Raw genomic sequence first — 10,932 nt, 5'->3', positions numbered from 1 at the left:
GTGCAATTCAATTGTCTTTAGGAGGTAGTGTTTCAAAGATCATGGGAATTTCCCCAGTAAAGTTGTATTGAACTGAATTGAAATGCTGAAATAATTACCATAAGGCAATTGTGTTTTATCATATAAGCTGAATCACTTCTAGGCTTTCAAATTAGTGGTTATCTCTTCTAGCTTTAATACTTCTGTCCCATCTCTGAACCTTTACTAAGCTTTCCTTTTAATTTGAAGGCATTAATATCTCTAGAATCAAGACCTGATCAACAGTGAGAATAAATTTAAAAAGTTTTATGGGTCTGTCTTATTACCATGTATCTGCAACTTTTTGCAACTTTATGTTATTTACTCATCTGATGGACAGTGAAAATTTACTATATGCGAGACTTAAGGTGCATCGATTTGGGGAAAAATTGCTTATCACTCTTTAAGAATTTCAAAACCTAGCTGGAGAGACAGATACATGAAGACAGAGAGAGAGAGAGAGAGAGAGAGAGAGGAGAGAGAGAACTAGAAAGAAAATGTTAATATATGAAAATAAGTGCTATGATAGAGAAAAATGTAGGGAATTAGTATGAATTCAGAGGTTCAGAAGAGGGACAATGAATACAACTTTGAGTCAAAGTAAGATTAGGGTGCCATAGAATACAGAAAGCTTCTCGGTAGATCTGATAGGAGCTGAGTACTCAAGCACAGGGGTAGGACCAGTCCACACCAATAGAGCCAAACTGCACACAGGATGAATCATGTGTGAGAAGCAGTTCACTGGGATCTGCAACTAATTGAGGAGTGCTCATTCTACTTCCATTTCCAAAGGAAGAAAAAGTAACTCATCACCCATCATAGAGAAGTAACAATCTTATGAGAGTTCATCTGGTTCATATGCTTAGCTTAACAGATGAACCATGGTAAGTCCTAGAGAAGCAAACTGATTTGTCCATGGAAATGCCTCACTTAGCTTCCAAGCCCAGTCTCCTAAGCACAAATTATTTTACTTTCTTCAGCAGAATCAAACAAGTGAAATGATCTGGACTCACTTCCTATACAGGGATAACTTTAGGACTTAGCACAGGAACCAGGAAGCTCTGAAATAAGTCGACTGATGGTCCTGGGTAGTAGAGTCACTGAGCTTTCATAACTAGATTCTTACCTTAAGCCCCAGATATACTTCAGCCTTATAGTGCAACCTTTATTAATTCAATTGCTTATTGCATAAATATTTAGTGTCACCAACTTTGTCAGGCGCTCTACTAAGCACTGTTGCTACAGTGATAACTAAGTTTTGTTCCTGTCATTTACAGAAGCACAGTATCTGCCTTATTCATCTCAGCCCAATACCCCATCTTAGTTTCTTAGGAAGCTTCTCTGTCATTGGGACATTTCCAGGTCCTGCTGAGGCCATGAGGAGGTTTCAAATGCCATTCTAGAACTGTGGTTGTTATGGTCATATCTCTATTACCCTCTCCTAAAGTTCTAAGTTCATTTCCTGTTCCTGACCCCACTGATACTACATTTCACCCGTTTATTGATGTTTCTCTCTATAAACCAATCTGGATTTCCTCTTTTTACATTTATCCCTGGGGACCCATCTAGCTTCCAAATCATGACCTTCCTCAGATTGTTTCATTCTATTATGAACCAATACCCAGTCTCAGGAATCAAGATCATTGGGTGTGTTCAATGCGATTTGGGATTATTATTTCATTGAACATCTATTTACTGAACACCTGATGCTTGGCAGGCAAGTGTTTGCTACATAGCTTTGTGCAGTTATTTACTCTCCCTAAACTTCAGTTTATTTAGCTGGAATAATAATACCTGTCTCTTGGGTTATAAAAATTACATGAGATTATAAAGTTATCTTAGGTTTGGTTTCCTTAAAGCAGAGCCTGATATGGGGATTCATGCACATGTAACTAACTGAAGGAGTACCCTCAGGAGAAGCTGGTAAACGAATGAGGAAACAAAATAAAGAGGAAGGAACTATATAAGAATGTAGTCTCAGATAAGGTCTAAATAACTCTGATTTTCTGGGGCTTTCTGGAACATAAGTTGCACCAAAGAATCTGTCCTGACTTGAGGCAAGGTTAGTGGTAGTGGAGGCGGTCATGGTGTATTACAAGCCCAGAAACTCAAAAGAGAAGCATTTTCAATACATCAAGAAGAATCCTCTGGAGAAAGTTGCAAGTGAAAGTTCTGAGCTGAAACACCCCAAGCAATTGAGGAATAGGTACACCAGTCCTTCAGGTAAAAGGGATTCCAGGGGACTTGAGAGTCCAGCAATATCATTTGTGACAATAATCTTACAATGGAGACAGAGAAGGAAATGGGTAATTACAGATCAGTGGAATTGACAGAGGTAAGCATGAGCATGGGTGTTTACAGCCCTGGGTGCTAACCAAGGGCAAAGAGAGGCTTCCTGGAGGATGATGGAACTGAATAGAGCTTTGGAGCTTAAGTAGGAGGTGGCAAAGCAAAATCACACGTCAAACATGGTCCTTGACAGGAAGGCTCTGACCAAGGCCATCATCCAAAATAGACTGCCTGTTTCATAGTCCTACCTGACAGGGAGACAGCCAGTGGTGTCTATAAGGAGAAAGCAAGAACTTGCCTTCTGAGCATCATTATTAAGGTGTAGCATGATAAACCAAGGTTTGATGTGGTGGATCTTGAGTGAAGTTTATTTCTTCCCAGGCAGACATCCAGACACTGTTCATGTTAATACTCCTTCAGCAGGGCCCAAGAAGAGCACACCACAAATGCATAGATTAATATCAGCATGTGCTGGGAACAGCTCCAAACCAAGCTTTCAGCAGTTTGTAAAGATATGTATGAGGCACAAAGCAAAAGATACAGATTGAACTGGCCTGGAAGAGGAAACAAACATATCGTTCTTGTAGGGTGTTGCCATTTGATTTTGTTTAGGGGCCCCTCAGACAAATAGGTGAGCTAAGAGCATCTGATGATTCAAAAAGCAGACTCAAACTGAAGACATTTTCTAAAACCCCAGCAATTCTATGGATAAAGCTATGACACTTTAAAAAATGAGAGCAAGAGGGAGAGAGATTAACTTCAATCTGCGATGCTTCTGACTGGGCAAAAGGCACTGATTCATCCATGAGATTGCTAATAGCAGGTGTCTTTGGTGATTTATGCCAACAAACAAAGTTGTTGTGGGCCCTAATCCTTTTCCATCTGTTCTATAATAGGGAGTGGAAACAGGAGAGGTTATGAATAATTCTAGAGCTCTGGGATCCTTTTCCCTCTGAAATGTGGAAGCCAGCCTTCTTCATTACTTACCTTGTGATCTTTAAGAGGCGGTGGGGCTTTCTGGGGAGGCAGCTTACCGCCCAGATACAGATTCTCTATCCTCTTTTGTAATCTATGCTGGTGATGCTTTCTGGACTTGAAATGAAGTAGGGACATAAAATAAAATCTTTCTCTTCCAGTTAAAATCCATATAGTAAAAAAGTATTTTGACTGCTTACCCTGAGTCCACCATCAGCTGAGAAGGATCTCCAGGAGTTTAGGTTTTCTTGATAAGAAAGACTGACAAAGATAGTAAGAAGAACACCAAACATGCATTCATAGAGCCTAGGTACCCTCCTCCTGTTTGTGATTTCTCTGTGGACATAAAATGGCTGTGGGTCCTTAAGTGAGTTACTTACCTCCTCTGACCATTACTTTCTTCACTTTTAGAATGAGGATAATATCTGCATTTCCAGGTTGGGAAGACAACATTAGATAATTTTGGAAGTGGTACATAAATGTTAGTTTCTCTTCTATTATTTTTAGGCATAAACATATAAAAATACCTGGAAACCTATAAGTTCTACTTGCTTCTTTAATGGGTAGGTAACTCTGAAGTGAGCTGCTGGGTTGGTATTTGAGCTGGGCTTTGAAGAAGAGGTGGGCTTCCATCAGGTAGAGATAAGAGATCAGTGCAGTTCAAATGAGAGGAATCATCTGCTTTAGTTTCCTGAGGCAAGTGTAAGAAATGTACTGCAAACTATTTACATGGTGAGTTTGCTTAGGAAAGCATTTCATTTGAGGTGTCTGTGGGACTTCTGGGAATAGGTGTCCAAGGTACAATAGGTTGGAGATATATAGTTTCCAGAAAAATCATGATAGTGAAACATTATATATGGATGATGTCTCAGGATCACTTAGCAACTAGGAAAATATAGGTCAGTTGCTTAAACAATAGTGAGGAGGCTAGATATCTAAAACCAAGGGATTGGCAGAACCGTGCACGCTGGATCTAAGGCAGGCATATCCTAGCTTCTGGTGGTTTCTGGCAATCCTGGGTGATCCTTGAGTTACAGATGCATAACCCTCATCTTTTCGTCTGCTGTCACATGGCATTCCTCTGTGTGTCTGAGTCCAAATTTCACTCGTCTTATAAAAACATCAGTCACTGGATTGGGGCCCACCCTATTCCAGCCTGACCTCATTGTAATTTGATTATATCTACAAAGACTCTATTCCTATAGAAGGTCACATTCACAGGTACTGGGAGTTAGGATTTGAACATATTTTGAGGGGAACATAATTCAATCCACACCATTATGTAAGCAAAATTCCCAGAAGGGAGGAACAGGATATAATCAGAGGAGAAGTGAATAACTTATCATGAACATAGTAGAAATGTGGCGGGTGAGTGGAGCATGACAATGCCAGAAAGGCATAGCAATCAACGAACAAGTTCCAGGCAAAGAGCTGAGAATGTCAAGATGGGAAACACTATATTCAGAGGCCGAGGCAGGTGGATCACTTGAGGTCAGGAGTTGAAGACCAGCCTGGCCAATGTGGTGAAACTATGTCTCTACTAAATATACAAAAATTAGCTGAAAATCGCTTGAACCCAGGAGGCGGAGGTTCCAGTGAGCCAAGATCACACCACTGCACTACAGCCTGGGTGACAGAGTGAGACTCCATCTCAAAACAAAACAAAACAAACAAAAACATTCCTGCATTAGAAGAATTTTATGTTGTATGTAAAACCATTCTGTACACAATAGGCAGTCAGTGCTCTCCAGTACTGTGATATATATGACATCTATGTTATGGGGATATAAATTATGCCTCTGATCTCTGTTTTATTCATCATTGAATGTTCAGAACCTAGTATCATTTCTGACAAACAGTAGATACTTGGTAAATATTGTTGAACAAATGAACACCTTCTTTTATAAATGTAGACTCTAATTGAGAGAGAGTAACTTGTTGAAGGACACACAGATAATGAATAGAAAGGCTGGCATGAACCCGTGGCCTATTTGACTACAGAGTCCATGCTCTCTTAACTACTTCATTGCCTATTTGAGTAGTTTCTTAACTCTGAATAGTTTATTGTTCCCATCATTGTTATCTATTTTCCACTGTACATGAAGGTCAGATAATACTTGGAAGCTCCTGTATTGCCTCCTGAGATGATGAGACAAGGCAGTCCATTGGGCGTTCCATTTGACAGAGCAGAAGCCTTGATCTGGCTCTGCTCCCTCAAATGACATGCTCACTTTCTCCCACAGATGTTAGAAAGAGCCTAAAGGACACAGTGACATTTGGCATCCTGCAAAAGGCCATGGTAATTCCCTCTGTCACAGGCATTGCCATTCATCCTTTCAATATCCATTAAAAATAGTGCCATATTCTGACCCTCTGCCATGGAAAAAAACAGCATTCAGTTGGATAGGTTTGCCTGTAGGCATTTATTACTGAGTTGAGAGATAAATGAAATTTAGGTTCATGAGAAATAAATTATCAGGAGCAAAAGGAAAGTTAAAGTTCACCCAATTTTAGTCCTTAAAAACAATGCTTAAAGTGCCACTCCCAATTACCTCATGTGTGTGTGCACATGGTTATCTGTAAGACTTTTCTACATCTTTAGTCCACAGATATTACTAGACACAAAATCTTGGTCTTCGTCCTTTGAAGGCAAGGATGAAACTTTGGCTTAATCAGTCATTCTTATGAAAAGGGAAATTTAACATTCAAAATATTGGAGGGAAAGTCTCACCACTGGATAGAAGAAAGATGTTTTATTGTATGTTCTCCAACATTATATGATATTTAGTTAATAACTATAATTTTAATTTACTATTATTTTCCACACTTGACTATAACAGTGATCTATGTTTTAAATGGTGTAAGCCAATATTGAACTTTCTCTGCTGCCAGTAGCTAACTTCACCATCTCTTTCTTGATAGCAATGGTTGGAATTATACATTAAGTGTAGATTGACTAATGGCTTTATTGAATGGTAGTCTCCTAGTTCTACCAATGATATGAAACTGGCTGAAGAAAAAAATTAACAGGAATTATTTAGATCAGGGGTTAGAGAGTCACGTTTCACCTTGTTTACAAGAGCACCAGAATTTGCTATCCCTTTCTTAGCTCCATTTTAGAGGCAGCACCATCAAGGGCAAAGGAGAGACACTGCTCAGGACCACTGTGATAGGCAACAGAGCCTAGACTTCATCTTCAGGTGCTGCATGTAGCATTTGTGTTGTGACATTATGTTAATTAAATTAAAAATATAAATCCTTTATATTCAAGTTAGAGGTAGGAAACCATCACTTAGTTTTCAGCAAACTCACAGAAAGAAAAATTCTATAGGGGGAAGAAAGAGTTAAAATACAAAGGCCAGATATTAATCCCTTTAACGCCAGGTAAGAGTTGTGTTGAGATGCTTGTGCTCAGAAATAACACATCATGAAGAACCTTGAGTTTGAACTTGGTTTCAAAAGCTGTGCAAGAATCATTCAACGGTTTTGGGTAAAAAAAAAAATGTCATGCTCAGATCTGTGTCTTTAAAGTGTCATTCTGACAACAGTGTGGAGATATGGAAGTAGGCAATACTGTAGACAAGGTTATTGAGAAGTCTAGCAAGGCAGAAATAGCAGAAAGAAAACAAAAGACAGATTTTACATGTATTAAGAAAGTGGAATCTGTAGGATTTCTATTTGAATGTGGGGGCAAAGTAATTGAGAAGGGGGAACATAGGATGGTCCCAGGCTTTTAGTGAGGCAACATGAAGGGCAACCATGTCTTTTGTGAAGAGAGACAAAATAAGAGAAGCTACTTACATGGTGAGTTTGGTTAGGAAAACATCTTGTTTGAGGTGTCTGTGGGACTTCTGGGAATAGGTGTCCAAGGTACAACGAGTTGGAGATAGAAATATATAGTTTTCAGGAAAATCATGATAGTGAAACATTATATATAGATGAGGCCTCAGGACCACTTAGCTACTAGGAAAATATAGGTCAGAACACTTCTAAGTGGTAAAGACAGGAAGAAGATTCATGGAGGCAGATTTAGCAGAAGCAGCTGGATAAGTCATAGATTAAATAAGAAAAACAGTGCAGTATGGTAGACATAGACAACAAAAGAGACAATTTAAGAAGGAAATGGCCACCAGTTTCAAATGCTGAAGAGATTTCAACTGAAATAGAAAAAGAAGTTATAGTTGATAAACCCTAACCCAAACCTGCTCCTTCTGTGGTTGTATTTGTCCATTCTTGCCCTGCTATAAAGAAATACATGAGATGGTAATTTCTAAAGAAAAGGGTTTAATTGGCTCATGGTTTTTCAGGCTATATGGCATCTGCTTGGCTCCTGGGGATGCCTCAGGAAACTTATGATCATGGCAGAAGGGGAATGGGAAGCACACACATCACATGGCTGGAGTGGAGCAAAAGAGAGAAGGGTGAGGTGCCACACACATTTAAACAACTAGATGTCATGGTAACTCACTCACTCCCTATTGCCACAACACCAAGGGAGATGGTGTTAAATCACGAGAAACCACCCCCATGATCTATTCACCTCCCACCAAGCCCCATCTCCAACATTGGGAATTACAATTCAACATGAGATTTGGGCAGGAACACAAATCCAAACAATACCAGTGGCATATACCATCTGAGTAAATAGCAACACCACTTAACTCTGAGCTCATGGCCCATACTGGAAAGTCATCCTTAATTCCTCTATTTCACTTACTTCTGCCATGCAATCAATTAGAAAATCTTGTTTCCTTTAACTTCAATATCTACCCATAATCCAATCATCTCTCACTACCCTCACTGCCATAATGCTGTCCAGACCCCATAATCTTCCACTTAGAAGACCATAGAAGCCATTTCCCAGTTGGTCATCAGGCTTTCATTCTGACGTTGCTATAGCCTGGTCTTTATACTGCAGCCACAGCAATCCTTGAAAATGTAAATTTTAATATATTGCATCTTTTCTAGAAGCCCCAATAGTTTTCCAACATAATTAGAATTAATTCTACTATTTTTCCTATGGCTGACAAGGCTTTATAATTTATTGAGGCCCTGGTGGTCCCTCCAACCTCTTTTCTATTACTCTACTACAGCTTCCCTCTACTGCACCCACAGTGGCCACTTTTCTTGAACACTTCACTCACCTTCCTGCATCAGAAGCTTCCAGTTTGCATTTTCCTATGCTAAATTGCACTTCTCCCACGTGTCAGAATGGTTCACTCTTATACTTTATTTCTTATTCATTTGTCAAGTTCATTACAAAGATCTTCTCTAAGCACCCAAAGAAAAAAGACAGAGTCTTCTTCAAATCATTCTCTATCCCTTTGTTTGGCTTTATTTTTCTCCATAGCTTAATTTTACACACACACACACACATAGACACACAGACACACACACACACACACACACGTTGAATATCTCTTATTCATTCCAAATGCTTGGAACCAGAAATGTTTTGGATTTCACATTTTTCAAATTTTGGAATATTTGCATTAATTTTCATCCCTAATCTGAAAATCCAAAATTTGAAATGCTCCAATGAGCATTTCCTTTGAGCATCATGTTGCCATTCAAAAAGTTTCAGATTTTAGAGCATTTTGGATTTTAGATTTTTAAATTAGGGATACTCAGCCTGTGTGTGTGTGTGTGTGTGTGTGTGTGTGTAAAATCTCCTATCACTGAGATACCAGCTTATGAGGATATGAGGATAAAGATGTTATCTAGTTTGTTGACTGTTGAAGCTCCCTTGCGGGGGATAGTATTTGGAAATTATTAGCACTGAGCCATTGCTTGGTAAATGAATACTGCATTTAAAAATTTATCTTTCTTTAGTTATTGGCTGTTTATCTTCATTCACAGACTGGTGAACTTTTCTGTCTTGATGACAAGTAAGTCCCCAGTAGCTGCAGGTTTATAGCCATCCTTTTCAGGAACTTTAGTGAAAAGGGGGTATTTTTTCCCATTTATTTATTCCTACTTATTTATTCCAACTAAAGTCTCACATTGGAGTATCTATGGATTGAGTTGTGTCATTTGCCTAATTTCTCATCACAAGTAATCCTTGTGATGAGAAAGATGGAATAAACTGGTTGGATAGGCCAGATTGTGTTTCTACCACTGGAATTGGGATTGGTCAATCCCCAAGCCGCATGGAATAAGAATGGGGTGCTGTATCTCCCCAAGAGAAAATTGAGGTGTAGCTACCATGAGGAGATCTTGAATCTGTGAGATATAAAACTTAAACAATTAAGGAAGAGCATCATTAAGAAAATGAGTATAAAACTACAAATATGATATTGATTATAGGGCAGTGGAAGTGGCTTGCATGTGTAACAGGCTCTGGAACTTTAACACTATAATGTCATGGTACATCTGTCTCTGGAAAGAGAAAAAGAAGAAACAGATGTCCTTTCAAGGGGACTGAGAAGGAAAAGAATATATGGACTAGCCCAGTGGAGTACAGGTGAGGAGGACTTAATTAGAGACATGGAGAAGGATAACCATCATGCAGACCTGACTAAGCTACCCTGTCTTCAGCTGAACACACTTTCTGCTCAGTGCAGGAATTTGCAGAGTGATTTTCAGCTAGGAAGAGAGAAATGAGGAATTTGGTCTTAAGCTTTCTGTTCTTACCATTGTCTGCAACTTGCTCTGAAGAGACTTGTGGAAAGAACAGCTGTGTGTCCCCAGTACAGCTAATCCTTTTGGAAAAAAAGTTACATAACATAAATGTGTTTAGTTTTATCCTCTTCTTCTTCATAATCTAAAACATCCCACAGAATGCCAAGTTTGGGTGGGGTGTGAATATTAATGACTGAATCCTGCACTATACGTCCGGCATCTCAACATAATTAGAATCAATTCCATTATTTTCCCTATGGCTGACAAAGCTCTATAATATACTCTGGTCCTTGTAATCCAGACTTCTTGTGCTGGGGAGGCCGACCCAACTGCCCTGGGAACTGTGGGGCTAAACATGTTGACAGTGGCACAGATGAACTCAGTCCTCAGAATCAGAGTGGTTCTGTTCTTGTCAGTTCTTCAAGGGTTGCCTCAGTGCATGTGTGTAAAAGTCAGTGAATATCATCCCATGGAGGTCAGGTGAGGCTGCCAAGGTATCCTTTCTAGGTATCTAGGGAGAGGGACAAAGAAAGGAACATGTTTAGGCCAAGTAGGACAGCTGTCCTGTGGACTTTGGCCCCTTGCAATATTGCCTAGTAGAAAGCATCTTTTGAATTTGAAGTGTTTTTCTGAGCTTCCTGGGATTATGGACTCTAGGGTCAAAGAACCATGAAAGACAGAGCTCAGAGGTAATCTGGGCCAATGTCCTTTTGTGTAACCAAAGGACAAACTGAGATATCATAACAGTGATCTTACATATAAAGTGTTTACTCTGTGCCAGGCAATGTGCTTGGTGCTTTTCATAAACTATTTCAAATCCTCAAAGCAATCCTCCACCCAAGTAGATATTATAACCCCACTGTACAGCAGAAAGACAAACAAAACATAAGCCTTGAAAGGACAAGGAGAATAAATAGCAGACACAACATTCAACCCCTTATGTATCTAACCTGAAAGCTCATGATTTTCATAGATAGAAGAACCTTCTTAATAAAATATTTTTATTACTATAATTGTCTTTAATGTTTA

This window comes from Pongo abelii, chromosome 7 (genome assembly GCF_028885655.2).
Source record: "Pongo abelii isolate AG06213 chromosome 7, NHGRI_mPonAbe1-v2.0_pri, whole genome shotgun sequence".
Lineage (NCBI taxonomy): Eukaryota > Metazoa > Chordata > Mammalia > Primates > Hominidae > Pongo > Pongo abelii.
The sequence above is the reverse complement of the archived record's forward strand: the minus strand, read 5'-3'. Positions refer to the sequence as shown.